The 16,646-nt window shown below is 44.4% G+C and overlaps 29 non-coding genes across 29 annotated transcripts; all 29 read right to left on the reverse strand.

Annotated features, from left to right (window-relative positions):
• Nucleotides 1-83: 83 nt before the first annotated feature.
• Nucleotides 84-169, reverse strand: TRNAY-GUA (transfer RNA tyrosine (anticodon GUA)). The gene is given in 2 exon segments: nucleotides 84-119; nucleotides 133-169. It is a non-coding gene; the product is annotated as a tRNA-Tyr (tRNA).
• Nucleotides 170-937: 768 nt separating this feature from the next.
• Nucleotides 938-1,009, reverse strand: TRNAA-UGC (transfer RNA alanine (anticodon UGC)). The gene has a single exon. It is a non-coding gene; the product is annotated as a tRNA-Ala (tRNA).
• Nucleotides 1,010-1,438: 429 nt separating this feature from the next.
• On the reverse strand, nucleotides 1,439-1,510 carry TRNAA-CGC (transfer RNA alanine (anticodon CGC)). Its single transcript has one exon. It is a non-coding gene; the product is annotated as a tRNA-Ala (tRNA).
• A 129-nt stretch (nucleotides 1,511-1,639) lies between these two features.
• TRNAY-GUA (transfer RNA tyrosine (anticodon GUA)) lies at nucleotides 1,640-1,725 on the reverse strand. Its single transcript is given in 2 exon segments — nucleotides 1,640-1,675; nucleotides 1,689-1,725. It is a non-coding gene; the product is annotated as a tRNA-Tyr (tRNA).
• Nucleotides 1,726-2,493: 768 nt separating this feature from the next.
• On the reverse strand, nucleotides 2,494-2,565 carry TRNAA-UGC (transfer RNA alanine (anticodon UGC)). Its single transcript has one exon. It is a non-coding gene; the product is annotated as a tRNA-Ala (tRNA).
• A 429-nt stretch (nucleotides 2,566-2,994) lies between these two features.
• TRNAA-CGC (transfer RNA alanine (anticodon CGC)) lies at nucleotides 2,995-3,066 on the reverse strand. Its single transcript has one exon. It is a non-coding gene; the product is annotated as a tRNA-Ala (tRNA).
• A 129-nt stretch (nucleotides 3,067-3,195) lies between these two features.
• On the reverse strand, nucleotides 3,196-3,281 carry TRNAY-GUA (transfer RNA tyrosine (anticodon GUA)). Its single transcript is given in 2 exon segments — nucleotides 3,196-3,231; nucleotides 3,245-3,281. It is a non-coding gene; the product is annotated as a tRNA-Tyr (tRNA).
• Nucleotides 3,282-4,049: 768 nt separating this feature from the next.
• TRNAA-UGC (transfer RNA alanine (anticodon UGC)) lies at nucleotides 4,050-4,121 on the reverse strand. Its single transcript has one exon. It is a non-coding gene; the product is annotated as a tRNA-Ala (tRNA).
• A 429-nt stretch (nucleotides 4,122-4,550) lies between these two features.
• Nucleotides 4,551-4,622, reverse strand: TRNAA-CGC (transfer RNA alanine (anticodon CGC)). The gene has a single exon. It is a non-coding gene; the product is annotated as a tRNA-Ala (tRNA).
• Nucleotides 4,623-5,605: 983 nt separating this feature from the next.
• Nucleotides 5,606-5,677, reverse strand: TRNAA-UGC (transfer RNA alanine (anticodon UGC)). Its single transcript has one exon. It is a non-coding gene; the product is annotated as a tRNA-Ala (tRNA).
• A 429-nt stretch (nucleotides 5,678-6,106) lies between these two features.
• TRNAA-CGC (transfer RNA alanine (anticodon CGC)) lies at nucleotides 6,107-6,178 on the reverse strand. The gene has a single exon. It is a non-coding gene; the product is annotated as a tRNA-Ala (tRNA).
• A 129-nt stretch (nucleotides 6,179-6,307) lies between these two features.
• Nucleotides 6,308-6,393, reverse strand: TRNAY-GUA (transfer RNA tyrosine (anticodon GUA)). Its single transcript is given in 2 exon segments — nucleotides 6,308-6,343; nucleotides 6,357-6,393. It is a non-coding gene; the product is annotated as a tRNA-Tyr (tRNA).
• Nucleotides 6,394-7,161: 768 nt separating this feature from the next.
• On the reverse strand, nucleotides 7,162-7,233 carry TRNAA-UGC (transfer RNA alanine (anticodon UGC)). Its single transcript has one exon. It is a non-coding gene; the product is annotated as a tRNA-Ala (tRNA).
• A 429-nt stretch (nucleotides 7,234-7,662) lies between these two features.
• On the reverse strand, nucleotides 7,663-7,734 carry TRNAA-CGC (transfer RNA alanine (anticodon CGC)). The gene has a single exon. It is a non-coding gene; the product is annotated as a tRNA-Ala (tRNA).
• Nucleotides 7,735-7,863: 129 nt separating this feature from the next.
• TRNAY-GUA (transfer RNA tyrosine (anticodon GUA)) lies at nucleotides 7,864-7,949 on the reverse strand. Its single transcript is given in 2 exon segments — nucleotides 7,864-7,899; nucleotides 7,913-7,949. It is a non-coding gene; the product is annotated as a tRNA-Tyr (tRNA).
• A 768-nt stretch (nucleotides 7,950-8,717) lies between these two features.
• TRNAA-UGC (transfer RNA alanine (anticodon UGC)) lies at nucleotides 8,718-8,789 on the reverse strand. The gene has a single exon. It is a non-coding gene; the product is annotated as a tRNA-Ala (tRNA).
• A 429-nt stretch (nucleotides 8,790-9,218) lies between these two features.
• TRNAA-CGC (transfer RNA alanine (anticodon CGC)) lies at nucleotides 9,219-9,290 on the reverse strand. Its single transcript has one exon. It is a non-coding gene; the product is annotated as a tRNA-Ala (tRNA).
• Nucleotides 9,291-10,273: 983 nt separating this feature from the next.
• On the reverse strand, nucleotides 10,274-10,345 carry TRNAA-UGC (transfer RNA alanine (anticodon UGC)). Its single transcript has one exon. It is a non-coding gene; the product is annotated as a tRNA-Ala (tRNA).
• Nucleotides 10,346-10,774: 429 nt separating this feature from the next.
• On the reverse strand, nucleotides 10,775-10,846 carry TRNAA-UGC (transfer RNA alanine (anticodon UGC)). The gene has a single exon. It is a non-coding gene; the product is annotated as a tRNA-Ala (tRNA).
• A 129-nt stretch (nucleotides 10,847-10,975) lies between these two features.
• On the reverse strand, nucleotides 10,976-11,061 carry TRNAY-GUA (transfer RNA tyrosine (anticodon GUA)). The gene is given in 2 exon segments: nucleotides 10,976-11,011; nucleotides 11,025-11,061. It is a non-coding gene; the product is annotated as a tRNA-Tyr (tRNA).
• A 768-nt stretch (nucleotides 11,062-11,829) lies between these two features.
• Nucleotides 11,830-11,901, reverse strand: TRNAA-UGC (transfer RNA alanine (anticodon UGC)). The gene has a single exon. It is a non-coding gene; the product is annotated as a tRNA-Ala (tRNA).
• Nucleotides 11,902-12,330: 429 nt separating this feature from the next.
• On the reverse strand, nucleotides 12,331-12,402 carry TRNAA-UGC (transfer RNA alanine (anticodon UGC)). The gene has a single exon. It is a non-coding gene; the product is annotated as a tRNA-Ala (tRNA).
• A 129-nt stretch (nucleotides 12,403-12,531) lies between these two features.
• On the reverse strand, nucleotides 12,532-12,617 carry TRNAY-GUA (transfer RNA tyrosine (anticodon GUA)). The gene is given in 2 exon segments: nucleotides 12,532-12,567; nucleotides 12,581-12,617. It is a non-coding gene; the product is annotated as a tRNA-Tyr (tRNA).
• A 768-nt stretch (nucleotides 12,618-13,385) lies between these two features.
• TRNAA-UGC (transfer RNA alanine (anticodon UGC)) lies at nucleotides 13,386-13,457 on the reverse strand. The gene has a single exon. It is a non-coding gene; the product is annotated as a tRNA-Ala (tRNA).
• Nucleotides 13,458-13,886: 429 nt separating this feature from the next.
• TRNAA-CGC (transfer RNA alanine (anticodon CGC)) lies at nucleotides 13,887-13,958 on the reverse strand. Its single transcript has one exon. It is a non-coding gene; the product is annotated as a tRNA-Ala (tRNA).
• Nucleotides 13,959-14,941: 983 nt separating this feature from the next.
• On the reverse strand, nucleotides 14,942-15,013 carry TRNAA-UGC (transfer RNA alanine (anticodon UGC)). Its single transcript has one exon. It is a non-coding gene; the product is annotated as a tRNA-Ala (tRNA).
• Nucleotides 15,014-15,442: 429 nt separating this feature from the next.
• On the reverse strand, nucleotides 15,443-15,514 carry TRNAA-UGC (transfer RNA alanine (anticodon UGC)). Its single transcript has one exon. It is a non-coding gene; the product is annotated as a tRNA-Ala (tRNA).
• Nucleotides 15,515-15,643: 129 nt separating this feature from the next.
• On the reverse strand, nucleotides 15,644-15,729 carry TRNAY-GUA (transfer RNA tyrosine (anticodon GUA)). The gene is given in 2 exon segments: nucleotides 15,644-15,679; nucleotides 15,693-15,729. It is a non-coding gene; the product is annotated as a tRNA-Tyr (tRNA).
• Nucleotides 15,730-16,497: 768 nt separating this feature from the next.
• TRNAA-UGC (transfer RNA alanine (anticodon UGC)) lies at nucleotides 16,498-16,569 on the reverse strand. Its single transcript has one exon. It is a non-coding gene; the product is annotated as a tRNA-Ala (tRNA).
• Between the last annotated feature and the right edge of the window lie 77 nt (nucleotides 16,570-16,646).

A 16,646-nucleotide genomic window follows, 5' to 3' on the forward strand; every position in this document is an offset into this window, starting at 1 on the left:
CCAGGGACTGCAAAGTCTCGATCATAATCAATGGAAGGTATTGTTTGAATAAAAGTGAAAGATATGGAAATCGAAGCAAAAAATCCTTCGAGCCGGATTTGAACCAGCGACCTAAGGATGTCTGACTTTATGCTACAGTCCTCCGCTCTACCAACTGAGCTATCGAAGGAGTGGCTGAAGTATCTTTCAGCGCTGTAATTATCTCTCGCTCAAGAAAGGTTGTGGGGGTGGGGATCAGGAGCAGATCGATGAAAATCATGAACATTACCTGCAGCTCCCTCTCAAAGTCACCAGTTCTTAGAGCACACTGTAAGGTACGTCTTATCACCCCAAAGGAGGATTTCAGACCAAAGTTCATGTTCTGTCTTGGCTTGGGGATAAGCAGGGGTGCTCCAAATTTCAATTTTACAGAAAGGAAAGGAACTTTGATACAAAGACCTTGGGCAGCATTGGTGGCAAATGGATGGCTGCGCGGAACCATGAAAGAAATGACAGAAAGTTATGGGAGTCATTACTACGCACCCAGCATCAAGAACGTGCATTTTGGATGCATTTTCAAAAGGAAAGAGAACGGAAAAATCTGTAGATTGAAGGTGATTGAGATAAACAAAATATTCCGTTTTTCTAAAAGCTACTGTAAAGAGTCTCTGGTTTAGAAGAAGAACCCTTACCAATGATCAAGAGAGATGCGACAGATTTCTATCATCAAAGCATTATGGTTGTCAAGATGAATCATCACTTTGATGTCTTCAACAAGTAGGATTCTTTTGATCTATAATCATCAAAAATGAGATAGCCCCATTTCATGGGATTTTTCAAGGCAAACGTCTGACAGATTAAGCGGGGTCCTCATCCCGGTTGGAGGACATATCTCTTCCTTCATCATGATGCCAGCCTAGCTTTCGGCCCAAAATCCAAGGTAAGCATGGCAAAAGTCTGGAGATGCCGGGGATTGAACCCGGGGCCTCATACATGCAAAGCATGCGCTCTACCACTGAGCTACATCCCCACTTCTGCAAGGTTTGACTGTATGATTGGAAACCCTGCATTGAACCGACGGCCACATCACCCCATTTGACTCTGCAGTATACAATGTCAGTCAGGAAAATCCTTCAGCCTTGTACCTGGATGATCTTCATGGTCTTATGTACAGATGCCTATATACAGCCTTCTTAGCGCAGTAGGCAGCGCGTCAGTCTCATAATCTGAAGGTCCTGAGTTCGATCCTCAGAGAGGGCATTTATTTCCTTCTTTTGGAATGCAAAATTCTCCGATTTTCTTGAAATGCGCAAACTATGCCTAGTTCAAAGATTTTTCCAAAGCAAATGTCTGACTATTTAAGTGGGGCTCTCACCCCAACTGCATGACAAACTTCTTCTTTCTGCATGATGGCAGGCTAGCCTTCTGGAAAAAAGCCAAGATAAGGAACAGAGGCTCCTGGAGATGCCGGGGATTGAACCCGGGACCTCATACATGCGAAGCATGCGCTCTACCACTGAGCTACATCCCCACTTTTGCACTCGAGCTGTTTGATGGATGCAAGGAATCCCTGAAACCCAGGGACTGCAAAGTCTCGATCATAATCAATGGAAGGTATTGTTTGAATAAAAGTGAAAGATATGGAAATCGAAGCAAAAAATCCTTCGAGCCGGATTTGAACCAGCGACCTAAGGATGTCTGACTTTATGCTACAGTCCTCCGCTCTACCAACTGAGCTATCGAAGGAGTGGCTGAAGTATCTTTCAGCGCTGTAATTATCTCTCGCTCAAGAAAGGTTGTGGGGGTGGGGATCAGGAGCAGATCGATGAAAATCATGAACATTACCTGCAGCTCCCTCTCAAAGTCACCAGTTCTTAGAGCACACTGTAAGGTACGTCTTATCACCCCAAAGGAGGATTTCAGACCAAAGTTCATGTTCTGTCTTGGCTTGGGGATAAGCAGGGGTGCTCCAAATTTCAATTTTACAGAAAGGAAAGGAACTTTGATACAAAGACCTTGGGCAGCATTGGTGGCAAATGGATGGCTGCGCGGAACCATGAAAGAAATGACAGAAAGTTATGGGAGTCATTACTACGCACCCAGCATCAAGAACGTGCATTTTGGATGCATTTTCAAAAGGAAAGAGAACGGAAAAATCTGTAGATTGAAGGTGATTGAGATAAACAAAATATTCCGTTTTTCTAAAAGCTACTGTAAAGAGTCTCTGGTTTAGAAGAAGAACCCTTACCAATGATCAAGAGAGATGCGACAGATTTCTATCATCAAAGCATTATGGTTGTCAAGATGAATCATCACTTTGATGTCTTCAACAAGTAGGATTCTTTTGATCTATAATCATCAAAAATGAGATAGCCCCATTTCATGGGATTTTTCAAGGCAAACGTCTGACAGATTAAGCGGGGTCCTCATCCCGGTTGGAGGACATATCTCTTCCTTCATCATGATGCCAGCCTAGCTTTCGGCCCAAAATCCAAGGTAAGCATGGCAAAAGTCTGGAGATGCCGGGGATTGAACCCGGGGCCTCATACATGCAAAGCATGCGCTCTACCACTGAGCTACATCCCCACTTCTGCAAGGTTTGACTGTATGATTGGAAACCCTGCATTGAACCGACGGCCACATCACCCCATTCGACTCTGCAGTATACAATGTCAGTCAGGAAAATCCTTCAGCCTTGTACCTGGATGATCTTCATGGTCTTATGTACAGATGCCTATATACAGTCTTCTTAGCGCAGTAGGCAGCGCGTCAGTCTCATAATCTGAAGGTCCTGAGTTCGATCCTCAGAGAGGGCATTTATTTCCTTCTTTTGGAATGCAAAATTCTCCGATTTTCTTGAAATGCGCAAACTATGCCTAGTTCAAAGATTTTTCCAAAGCAAATGTCTGACTATTTAAGTGGGGCTCTCACCCCAACTGCATGACAAACTTCTTCTTTCTGCATGATGGCAGGCTAGCCTTCTGGAAAAAAGCCAAGATAAGGAACAGAGGCTCCTGGAGATGCCGGGGATTGAACCCGGGACCTCATACATGCGAAGCATGCGCTCTACCACTGAGCTACATCCCCACTTTTGCCCTCGAGCTGTTTGATGGATGCAAGGAATCCCTGAAACCCAGGGACTGCAAAGTCTCGATCATAATCAATGGAAGGTATTGTTTGAATAAAAGTGAAATATATGGAAATCGAAGCAAAAAATCCTTCGAGCCGGATTTGAACCAGCGACCTAAGGATGTCTGACTTTATGCTACAGTCCTCCGCTCTACCAACTGAGCTATCGAAGGAGTGGCTGAAGTATCTTTCAGCGCTGTAATTATCTCTCGCTCAAGAAAGGTTGTGGGGGTGGGGATCAGGAGCAGATCGATGAAAATCATGAACATTACCTGCAGCTCCCTCTCAAAGTCACCAGTTCTTAGAGCACACTGTAAGGTACGTCTTATCACCCCAAAGGAGGATTTCAGACCAAAGTTCATGTTCTGTCTTGGCTTGGGGATAAGCAGGGGTGCTCCAAATTTCAATTTTACAGAAAGGAAAGGAACTTTGATACAAAGACCTTGGGCAGCATTGGTGGCAAATGGATGGCTGCGCGGAACCATGAAAGAAATGACAGAAAGTTATGGGAGTCATTACTACGCACCCAGCATCAAGAACGTGCATTTTGGATGCATTTTCAAAAGGAAAGAGAACGGAAAAATCTGTAGATTGAAGGTGATTGAGATAAACAAAATATTCCGTTTTTCTAAAAGCTACTGTAAAGAGTCTCTGGTTTAGAAGAAGAACCCTTACCAATGATCAAGAGAGATGCGACAGATTTCTATCATCAAAGCATTATGGTTGTCAAGATGAATCATCACTTTGATGTCTTCAACAAGTAGGATTCTTTTGATCTATAATCATCAAAAATGAGATAGCCCCATTTCATGGGATTTTTCAAGGCAAACGTCTGACAGATTAAGCGGGGTCCTCATCCCGGTTGGAGGACATATCTCTTCCTTCATCATGATGCCAGCCTAGCTTTCGGCCCAAAATCCAAGGTAAGCATGGCAAAAGTCTGGAGATGCCGGGGATTGAACCCGGGGCCTCATACATGCAAAGCATGCGCTCTACCACTGAGCTACATCCCCACTTCTGCAAGGTTTGACTGTATGATTGGAAACCCTGCATTGAACCGACGGCCACATCACCCCATTCGACTCTGCAGTATACAATGTCAGTCAGGAAAATCCTTCAGCCTTGTACCTGGATGATCTTCATGGTCTTATGTACAGATGCCTATATACAGCCTTCTTAGCGCAGTAGGCAGCGCGTCAGTCTCATAATCTGAAGGTCCTGAGTTCGATCCTCAGAGAGGGCATTTATTTCCTTCTTTTGGAATGCAAAATTCTCCGATTTTCTTGAAATGCGCAAACTATGCCTAGTTCAAAGATTTTTCCAAAGCAAATGTCTGACTATTTAAGTGGGGCTCTCACCCCAACTGCATGACAAACTTCTTCTTTCTGCATGATGGCAGGCTAGCCTTCTGGAAAAAAGCCAAGATAAGGAACAGAGGCTCCTGGAGATGCCGGGGATTGAACCCGGGACCTCATACATGCGAAGCATGCGCTCTACCACTGAGCTACATCCCCACTTTTGCACTCGAGCTGTTTGATGGATGCAAGGAATCCCTGAAACCCAGGGACTGCAAAGTCTCGATCATAATCAATGGAAGGTATTGTTTGAATAAAAGTGAAAGATATGGAAATCGAAGCAAAAAATCCTTCAAGCCGGATTTGAACCAGCGACCTAAGGATGTCTGACTTTATGCTACAGTCCTCCGCTCTACCAACTGAGCTATCGAAGGAGTGGCTGAAGTATCTTTCAGCGCTGTAATTATCTCTCGCTCAAGAAAGGTTATGGGGGTGGGGATCAGGAGCAGATCGATGAAAATCATGAACATTACCTGCAGCTCCCTCTCAAAGTCACCAGTTCTTAGAGCACACTGTAAGGTACGTCTTATCACCCCAAAGGAGGATTTCAGACCAAAGTTCATGTTCTGTCTTGGCTTGGGGATAAGCAGGGGTGCTCCAAATTTCAATTTTACAGAAAGGAAAGGAACTTTGATACAAAGACCTTGGGCAGCATTGGTGGCAAATGGATGGCTGCGCGGAACCATGAAAGAAATGACAGAAAGTTATGGGAGTCATTACTACGCACCCAGCATCAAGAACGTGCATTTTGGATGCATTTTCAAAAGGAAAGAGAACGGAAAAATCTGTAGATTGAAGGTGATTGAGATAAACAAAATATTCCGTTTTTCTAAAAGCTACTGTAAAGAGTCTCTGGTTTAGAAGAAGAACCCTTACCAATGATCAAGAGAGATGCGACAGATTTCTATCATCAAAGCATTATGGTTGTCAAGATGAATCATCACTTTGATGTCTTCAACAAGTAGGATTCTTTTGATCTATAATCATCAAAAATGAGATAGCCCCATTTCATGGGATTTTTCAAGGCAAACGTCTGACAGATTAAGCGGGGTCCTCATCCCGGTTGGAGGACATATCTCTTCCTTCATCATGATGCCAGCCTAGCTTTCGGCCCAAAATCCAAGGTAAGCATGGCAAATGTCTGGAGATGCCGGGGATTGAACCCGGGGCCTCATACATGCAAAGCATGCGCTCTACCACTGAGCTACATCCCCACTTCTGCAAGGTTTGACTGTATGATTGGAAACCCTGCATTGAACCGACGGCCACATCACCCCATTTGACTCTGCAGTATACAATGTCAGTCAGGAAAATCCTTCAGCCTTGTACCTGGATGATCTTCATGGTCTTATGTACAGATGCCTATATACAGCCTTCTTAGCGCAGTAGGCAGCGCGTCAGTCTCATAATCTGAAGGTCCTGAGTTCGATCCTCAGAGAGGGCATTTATTTCCTTCTTTTGGAATGCAAAATTCTCCGATTTTCTTGAAATGCGCAAACTATGCCTAGTTCAAAGATTTTTCCAAAGCAAATGTCTGACTATTTAAGTGGGGCTCTCACCCCAACTGCATGACAAACTTCTTCTTTCTGCATGATGGCAGGCTAGCCTTCTGGAAAAAAGCCAAGATAAGGAACAGAGGCTCCTGGAGATGCCGGGGATTGAACCCGGGACCTCATACATGCGAAGCATGCGCTCTACCACTGAGCTACATCCCCACTTTTGCACTCGAGCTGTTTGATGGATGCAAGGAATCCCTGAAACCCAGGGACTGCAAAGTCTCGATCATAATCAATGGAAGGTATTGTTTGAATAAAAGTGAAAGATATGGAAATCGAAGCAAAAAATCCTTCGAGCCGGATTTGAACCAGCGACCTAAGGATGTCTGACTTTATGCTACAGTCCTCCGCTCTACCAACTGAGCTATCGAAGGAGTGGCTGAAGTATCTTTCAGCGCTGTAATTATCTCTCGCTCAAGAAAGGTTGTGGGGGTGGGGATCAGGAGCAGATCGATGAAAATCATGAACATTACCTGCAGCTCCCTCTCAAAGTCACCAGTTCTTAGAGCACACTGTAAGGTACGTCTTATCACCCCAAAGGAGGATTTCAGACCAAAGTTCATGTTCTGTCTTGGCTTGGGGATAAGCAGGGGTGCTCCAAATTTCAATTTTACAGAAAGGAAAGGAACTTTGATACAAAGACCTTGGGCAGCATTGGTGGCAAATGGATGGCTGCGCGGAACCATGAAAGAAATGACAGAAAGTTATGGGAGTCATTACTACGCACCCAGCATCAAGAACGTGCATTTTGGATGCATTTTCAAAAGGAAAGAGAACGGAAAAATCTGTAGATTGAAGGTGATTGAGATAAACAAAATATTCCGTTTTTCTAAAAGCTACTGTAAAGAGTCTCTGGTTTAGAAGAAGAACCCTTACCAATGATCAAGAGAGATGCGACAGATTTCTATCATCAAAGCATTATGGTTGTCAAGATGAATCATCACTTTGATGTCTTCAACAAGTAGGATTCTTTTGATCTATAATCATCAAAAATGAGATAGCCCCATTTCATGGGATTTTTCAAGGCAAACGTCTGACAGATTAAGCGGGGTCCTCATCCCGGTTGGAGGACATATCTCTTCCTTCATCATGATGCCAGCCTAGCTTTCGGCCCAAAATCCAAGGTAAGCATGGCAAAAGTCTGGAGATGCCGGGGATTGAACCCGGGGCCTCATACATGCAAAGCATGCGCTCTACCACTGAGCTACATCCCCACTTCTGCAAGGTTTGACTGTATGATTGGAAACCCTGCATTGAACCGACGGCCACATCACCCCATTCGACTCTGCAGTATACAATGTCAGTCAGGAAAATCCTTCAGCCTTGTACCTGGATGATCTTCATGGTCTTATGTACAGATGCCTATATACAGTCTTCTTAGCGCAGTAGGCAGCGCGTCAGTCTCATAATCTGAAGGTCCTGAGTTCGATCCTCAGAGAGGGCATTTATTTCCTTCTTTTGGAATGCAAAATTCTCCGATTTTCTTGAAATGCGCAAACTATGCCTAGTTCAAAGATTTTTCCAAAGCAAATGTCTGACTATTTAAGTGGGGCTCTCACCCCAACTGCATGACAAACTTCTTCTTTCTGCATGATGGCAGGCTAGCCTTCTGGAAAAAAGCCAAGATAAGGAACAGAGGCTCCTGGAGATGCCGGGGATTGAACCCGGGACCTCATACATGCGAAGCATGCGCTCTACCACTGAGCTACATCCCCACTTTTGCCCTCGAGCTGTTTGATGGATGCAAGGAATCCCTGAAACCCAGGGACTGCAAAGTCTCGATCATAATCAATGGAAGGTATTGTTTGAATAAAAGTGAAATATATGGAAATCGAAGCAAAAAATCCTTCGAGCCGGATTTGAACCAGCGACCTAAGGATGTCTGACTTTATGCTACAGTCCTCCGCTCTACCAACTGAGCTATCGAAGGAGTGGCTGAAGTATCTTTCAGCGCTGTAATTATCTCTCGCTCAAGAAAGGTTGTGGGGGTGGGGATCAGGAGCAGATCGATGAAAATCATGAACATTACCTGCAGCTCCCTCTCAAAGTCACCAGTTCTTAGAGCACACTGTAAGGTACGTCTTATCACCCCAAAGGAGGATTTCAGACCAAAGTTCATGTTCTGTCTTGGCTTGGGGATAAGCAGGGGTGCTCCAAATTTCAATTTTACAGAAAGGAAAGGAACTTTGATACAAAGACCTTGGGCAGCATTGGTGGCAAATGGATGGCTGCGCGGAACCATGAAAGAAATGACAGAAAGTTATGGGAGTCATTACTACGCACCCAGCATCAAGAACGTGCATTTTGGATGCATTTTCAAAAGGAAAGAGAACGGAAAAATCTGTAGATTGAAGGTGATTGAGATAAACAAAATATTCCGTTTTTCTAAAAGCTACTGTAAAGAGTCTCTGGTTTAGAAGAAGAACCCTTACCAATGATCAAGAGAGATGCGACAGATTTCTATCATCAAAGCATTATGGTTGTCAAGATGAATCATCACTTTGATGTCTTCAACAAGTAGGATTCTTTTGATCTATAATCATCAAAAATGAGATAGCCCCATTTCATGGGATTTTTCAAGGCAAACGTCTGACAGATTAAGCGGGGTCCTCATCCCGGTTGGAGGACATATCTCTTCCTTCATCATGATGCCAGCCTAGCTTTCGGCCCAAAATCCAAGGTAAGCATGGCAAAAGTCTGGAGATGCCGGGGATTGAACCCGGGGCCTCATACATGCAAAGCATGCGCTCTACCACTGAGCTACATCCCCACTTCTGCAAGGTTTGACTGTATGATTGGAAACCCTGCATTGAACCGACGGCCACATCACCCCATTCGACTCTGCAGTATACAATGTCAGTCAGGAAAATCCTTCAGCCTTGTACCTGGATGATCTTCATGGTCTTATGTACAGATGCCTATATACAGCCTTCTTAGCGCAGTAGGCAGCGCGTCAGTCTCATAATCTGAAGGTCCTGAGTTCGATCCTCAGAGAGGGCATTTATTTCCTTCTTTTGGAATGCAAAATTCTCCGATTTTCTTGAAATGCGCAAACTATGCCTAGTTCAAAGATTTTTCCAAAGCAAATGTCTGACTATTTAAGTGGGGCTCTCACCCCAACTGCATGACAAACTTCTTCTTTCTGCATGATGGCAGGCTAGCCTTCTGGAAAAAAGCCAAGATAAGGAACAGAGGCTCCTGGAGATGCCGGGGATTGAACCCGGGACCTCATACATGCGAAGCATGCGCTCTACCACTGAGCTACATCCCCACTTTTGCACTCGAGTTGTTTGATGGATGCAAGGAATCCCTGAAACCCAGGGACTGCAAAGTCTCGATCATAATCAATGGAAGGTATTGTTTGAATAAAAGTGAAAGATATGGAAATCGAAGCAAAAAATCCTTCAAGCCGGATTTGAACCAGCGACCTAAGGATGTCTGACTTTATGCTACAGTCCTCCGCTCTACCAACTGAGCTATCGAAGGAGTGGCTGAAGTATCTTTCAGCGCTGTAATTATCTCTCGCTCAAGAAAGGTTATGGGGGTGGGGATCAGGAGCAGATCGATGAAAATCATGAACATTACCTGCAGCTCCCTCTCAAAGTCACCAGTTCTTAGAGCACACTGTAAGGTACGTCTTATCACCCCAAAGGAGGATTTCAGACCAAAGTTCATGTTCTGTCTTGGCTTGGGGATAAGCAGGGGTGCTCCAAATTTCAATTTTACAGAAAGGAAAGGAACTTTGATACAAAGACCTTGGGCAGCATTGGTGGCAAATGGATGGCTGCGCGGAACCATGAAAGAAATGACAGAAAGTTATGGGAGTCATTACTACGCACCCAGCATCAAGAACGTGCATTTTGGATGCATTTTCAAAAGGAAAGAGAACGGAAAAATCTGTAGATTGAAGGTGATTGAGATAAACAAAATATTCTGTTTTTCTAAAAGCTACTGTAAAGAGTCTCTGGTTTAGAAGAAGAACCCTTACCAATGATCAAGAGAGATGCGACAGATTTCTATCATCAAAGCATTATGGTTGTCAAGATGAATCATCACTTTGATGTCTTCAACAAGTAGGATTCTTTTGATCTATAATCATCAAAAATGAGATAGCCCCATTTCATGGGATTTTTCAAGGCAAACGTCTGACAGATTAAGCGGGGTCCTCATCCCGGTTGGAGGACATATCTCTTCCTTCATCATGATGCCAGCCTAGCTTTCGGCCCAAAATCCAAGGTAAGCATGGCAAAAGTCTGGAGATGCCGGGGATTGAACCCGGGGCCTCATACATGCAAAGCATGCGCTCTACCACTGAGCTACATCCCCACTTCTGCAAGGTTTGACTGTATGATTGGAAACCCTGCATTGAACCGACGGCCACATCACCCCATTCGACTCTGCAGTATACAATGTCAGTCAGGAAAATCCTTCAGCCTTGTACCTGGATGATCTTCATGGTCTTATGTACAGATGCCTATATACAGCCTTCTTAGCGCAGTAGGCAGCGCGTCAGTCTCATAATCTGAAGGTCCTGAGTTCGATCCTCAGAGAGGGCATTTATTTCCTTCTTTTGGAATGCAAAATTCTCCGATTTTCTTGAAATGCGCCAACTATGCCTAGTTCAAAGATTTTTCCAAAGCAAATGTCTGACTATTTAAGTGGGGCTCTCACCCCAACTGCATGACAAACTTCTTCTTTCTGCATGATGGCAGGCTAGCCTTCTGGAAAAAAGCCAAGATAAGGAACAGAGGCTCCTGGAGATGCCGGGGATTGAACCCGGGACCTCATACATGCAAAGCATGCGCTCTACCACTGAGCTACATCCCCACTTTTGCACTCGAGCTGTTTGATGGATGCAAGGAATCCCTGAAACCCAGGGACTGCAAAGTCTCGATCATAATCAATGGAAGGTATTGTTTGAATAAAAGTGAAAGATATGGAAATCGAAGCAAAAAATCCTTCGAGCCGGATTTGAACCAGCGACCTAAGGATGTCTGACTTTATGCTACAGTCCTCCGCTCTACCAACTGAGCTATCGAAGGAGTGGCTGAAGTATCTTTCAGCGCTGTAATTATCTCTCGCTCAAGAAAGGTTGTGGGGGTGGGGATCAGGAGCAGATCGATGAAAATCATGAACATTACCTGCAGCTCCCTCTCAAAGTCACCAGTTCTTAGAGCACACTGTAAGGTACGTCTTATCACCCCAAAGGAGGATTTCAGACCAAAGTTCATGTTCTGTCTTGGCTTGGGGATAAGCAGGGGTGCTCCAAATTTCAATTTTACAGAAAGGAAAGGAACTTTGATACAAAGACCTTGGGCAGCATTGGTGGCAAATGGATGGCTGCGCGGAACCATGAAAGAAATGACAGAAAGTTATGGGAGTCATTACTACGCACCCAGCATCAAGAACGTGCATTTTGGATGCATTTTCAAAAGGAAAGAGAACGGAAAAATCTGTAGATTGAAGGTGATTGAGATAAACAAAATATTCTGTTTTTCTAAAAGCTACTGTAAAGAGTCTCTGGTTTAGAAGAAGAACCCTTACCAATGATCAAGAGAGATGCGACAGATTTCTATCATCAAAGCATTATGGTTGTCAAGATGAATCATCACTTTGATGTCTTCAACAAGTAGGATTCTTTTGATCTATAATCATCAAAAATGAGATAGCCCCATTTCATGGGATTTTTCAAGGCAAACGTCTGACAGATTAAGCGGGGTCCTCATCCCGGTTGGAGGACATATCTCTTCCTTCATCATGATGCCAGCCTAGCTTTCGGCCCAAAATCCAAGGTAAGCATGGCAAAAGTCTGGAGATGCCGGGGATTGAACCCGGGGCCTCATACATGCAAAGCATGCGCTCTACCACTGAGCTACATCCCCACTTCTGCAAGGTTTGACTGTATGATTGGAAACCCTGCATTGAACCGACGGCCACATCACCCCATTCGACTCTGCAGTATACAATGTCAGTCAGGAAAATCCTTCAGCCTTGTACCTGGATGATCTTCATGGTCTTATGTACAGATGCCTATATACAGCCTTCTTAGCGCAGTAGGCAGCGCGTCAGTCTCATAATCTGAAGGTCCTGAGTTCGATCCTCAGAGAGGGCATTTATTTCCTTCTTTTGGAATGCAAAATTCTCCGATTTTCTTGAAATGCGCCAACTATGCCTAGTTCAAAGATTTTTCCAAAGCAAATGTCTGACTATTTAAGTGGGGCTCTCACCCCAACTGCATGACAAACTTCTTCTTTCTGCATGATGGCAGGCTAGCCTTCTGGAAAAAAGCCAAGATAAGGAACAGAGGCTCCTGGAGATGCCGGGGATTGAACCCGGGACCTCATACATGCAAAGCATGCGCTCTACCACTGAGCTACATCCCCACTTTTGCACTCGAGCTGTTTGATGGATGCAAGGAATCCCTGAAACCCAGGGACTGCAAAGTCTCGATCATAATCAATGGAAGGTATTGTTTGAATAAAAGTGAAAGATATGGAAATCGAAGCAAAAAATCCTTCGAGCCGGATTTGAACCAGCGACCTAAGGATGTCTGACTTTATGCTACAGTCCTCCGCTCTACCAACTGAGCTATCGAAGGAGTGGCTGAAGTATCTTTCAGCGCTGTAATTATCTCTCGCTCAAGAAAGGTTGTGGGGGTGGGGATCAGGAGCAGATCGATGAAAATCATGAACATTACCTGCAGCTCCCTCTCAAAGTCACCAGTTCTTAGAGCACACTGTAAGGTACGTCTTATCACCCCAAAGGAGGATTTCAGACCAAAGTTCATGTTCTGTCTTGGCTTGGGGATAAGCAGGGGTGCTCCAAATTTCAATTTTACAGAAAGGAAAGGAACTTTGATACAAAGACCTTGGGCAGCATTGGTGGCAAATGGATGGCTGCGCGGAACCATGAAAGAAATGACAGAAAGTTATGGGAGTCATTACTACGCACCCAGCATCAAGAACGTGCATTTTGGATGCATTTTCAAAAGGAAAGAGAACGGAAAAATCTGTAGATTGAAGGTGATTGAGATAAACAAAATATTCCGTTTTTCTAAAAGCTACTGTAAAGAGTCTCTGGTTTAGAAGAAGAACCCTTACCAATGATCAAGAGAGATGCGACAGATTTCTATCATCAAAGCATTATGGTTGTCAAGATGAATCATCACTTTGATGTCTTCAACAAGTAGGATTCTTTTGATCTATAATCATCAAAAATGAGATAGCCCCATTTCATGGGATTTTTCAAGGCAAACGTCTGACAGATTAAGCGGGGTCCTCATCCCGGTTGGAGGACATATCTCTTCCTTCATCATGATGCCAGCCTAGCTTTCGGCCCAAAATCCAAGGTAAGCATGGCAAAAGTCTGGAGATGCCGGGGATTGAACCCGGGGCCTCATACATGCAAAGCATGCGCTCTACCACTGAGCTACATCCCCACTTCTGCAAGGTTTGACTGTATGATTGGAAACCCTGCATTGAACCGACGGCCACATCACCCCATTCGACTCTGCAGTATACAATGTCAGTCAGGAAAATCCTTCAGCCTTGTACCTGGATGATCTTCATGGTCTTATGTACAGATGCCTATATACAGCCTTCTTAGCGCAGTAGGCAGCGCGTCAGTCTCATAATCTGAAGGTCCTGAGTTCGATCCTCAGAGAGGGCATTTATTTCCTTCTTTTGGAATGCAAAATTCTCCGATTTTCTTGAAATGCGCAAACTATGCCTAGTTCAAAGATTTTTCCAAAGCAAATGTCTGACTATTTAAGTGGGGCTCTCACCCCAACTGCATGACAAACTTCTTCTTTCTGCATGATGGCAGGCTAGCCTTCTGGAAAAAAGCCAAGATAAGGAACAGAGGCTCCTGGAGATGCCGGGGATTGAACCCGGGACCTCATACATGCGAAGCATGCGCTCTACCACTGAGCTACATCCCCACTTTTGCACTCGAGTTGTTTGATGGATGCAAGGAATCCCTGAAACCCAGGGACTGCAAAGTCTCGATCATAATCAATGGAAGGTATTGTTTGAATAAAAGTGAAAGATATGGAAATCGAAGCAAAAAATCCTTCAAGCCGGATTTGAACCAGCGACCTAAGGATGTCTGACTTTATGCTACAGTCCTCCGCTCTACCAACTGAGCTATCGAAGGAGTGGCTGAAGTATCTTTCAGCGCTGTAATTATCTCTCGCTCAAGAAAGGTTATGGGGGTGGGGATCAGGAGCAGATCGATGAAAATCATGAACATTACCTGCAGCTCCCTCTCAAAGTCACCAGTTCTTAGAGCACACTGTAAGGTACGTCTTATCACCCCAAAGGAGGATTTCAGACCAAAGTTCATGTTCTGTCTTGGCTTGGGGATAAGCAGGGGTGCTCCAAATTTCAATTTTACAGAAAGGAAAGGAACTTTGATACAAAGACCTTGGGCAGCATTGGTGGCAAATGGATGGCTGCGCGGAACCATGAAAGAAATGACAGAAAGTTATGGGAGTCATTACTACGCACCCAGCATCAAGAACGTGCATTTTGGATGCATTTTCAAAAGGAAAGAGAACGGAAAAATCTGTAGATTGAAGGTGATTGAGATAAACAAAATATTCTGTTTTTCTAAAAGCTACTGTAAAGAGTCTCTGGTTTAGAAGAAGAACCCTTACCAATGATCAAGAGAGATGCGACAGATTTCTATCATCAAAGCATTATGGTTGTCAAGATGAATCATCACTTTGATGTCTTCAACAAGTAGGATTCTTTTGATCTATAATCATCAAAAATGAGATAGCCCCATTTCATGGGATTTTTCAAGGCAAACGTCTGACAGATTAAGCGGGGTCCTCATCCCGGTTGGAGGACATATCTCTTCCTTCATCATGATGCCAGCCTAGCTTTCGGCCCAAAATCCAAGGTAAGCATGGCAAAAGTCTGGAGATGCCGGGGATTGAACCCGGGGCCTCATACATGCAAAGCATGCGCTCTACCACTGAGCTACATCCCCACTTCTGCAAGGTTTGACTGTATGATTGGAAACCCTGCATTGAACCGACGGCCACATCACCCCATTCGACTCTGCAGTATACAATGTCAGTCAGGAAAATCCTTCAGCCTTGTACCTGGATGATCTTCATGGTCTTATGTACAGATGCCTATATACAGCCTTCTTAGCGCAGTAGGCAGCGCGTCAGTCTCATAATCTGAAGGTCCTGAGTTCGATCCTCAGAGAGGGCATTTATTTCCTTCTTTTGGAATGCAAAATTCTCCGATTTTCTTGAAATGCGCCAACTATGCCTAGTTCAAAGATTTTTCCAAAGCAAATGTCTGACTATTTAAGTGGGGCTCTCACCCCAACTGCATGACAAACTTCTTCTTTCTGCATGATGGCAGGCTAGCCTTCTGGAAAAAAGCCAAGATAAGGAACAGAGGCTCCTGGAGATGCCGGGGATTGAACCCGGGACCTCATACATGCAAAGCATGCGCTCTACCACTGAGCTACATCCCCACTTTTGCACTCGAGCTGTTTGATGGATGCAAGGAATCCCTGAAACCCAGGGACTGCAAAGTCTCGATCATAATCAATGGAAGGTATTGTTTGAATAAAAGTGAAAGATATGGAAATCGAAGCAAAAAATCCTTCGAGCCGGATTTGAACCAGCGACCTAAGGATGTCTGACTTTATGCTACAGTCCTCCGCTCTACCAACTGAGCTATCGAAGGAGTGGCTGAAGTATCTTTCAGCGCTGTAATTATCTCTCGCTCAAGAAAGGTTGTGGGGGTGGGGATCAGGAGCAGATCGATGAAAATCATGAACATTACCTGCAGCTCCCTCTCAAAGTCACCAGTTCTTAGAGCACACTGTAAGGTACGTCTTATCACCCCAAAGGAGGATTTCAGACCAAAGTTCATGTTCTGTCTTGGCTTGGGGATAAGCAGGGGTGCTCCAAATTTCAATTTTACAGAAAGGAAAGGAACTTTGATACAAAGACCTTGGGCAGCATTGGTGGCAAATGGATGGCTGCGCGGAACCATGAAAGAAATGACAGAAAGTTATGGGAGTCATTACTACGCACCCAGCATCAAGAACGTGCATTTTGGATGCATTTTCAAAAGGAAAGAGAACGGAAAAATCTGTAGATTGAAGGTGATTGAGATAAACAAAATATTCCGTTTTTCTAAAAGCTACTGTAAAGAGTCTCTGGTTTAGAAGAAGAACCCTTACCAATGATCAAGAGAGATGCGACAGATTTCTATCATCAAAGCATTATGGTTGTCAAGATGAATCATCACTTTGATGTCTTCAACAAGTAGGATTCTTTTGATCTATAATCATCAAAAATGAGATAGCCCCATTTCATGGGATTTTTCAAGGCAAACGTCTGACAGATTAAGCGGGGTCCTCATCCCGGTTGGAGGACATATCTCTTCCTTCATCATGATGCCAGCCTAGCTTTCGGCCCAAAATCCAAGGTAAGCATGGCAAAAGTCTGGAGATGCCGGGGATTGAACCCGGGGCCTCATACATGCAAAGCATGCGCTCTACCACTGAGCTACATCCCCACTTCTGCAAGGTTTGACTGTATGATTGGAAACCCTGCATTGAACCGACGGCCACATCACCCCATTCGACTCTGCAG

Source organism: Triturus cristatus, chromosome 4_1 (assembly GCF_964204655.1).
Source record: "Triturus cristatus chromosome 4_1, aTriCri1.1, whole genome shotgun sequence".
Lineage (NCBI taxonomy): Eukaryota > Metazoa > Chordata > Amphibia > Caudata > Salamandridae > Triturus > Triturus cristatus.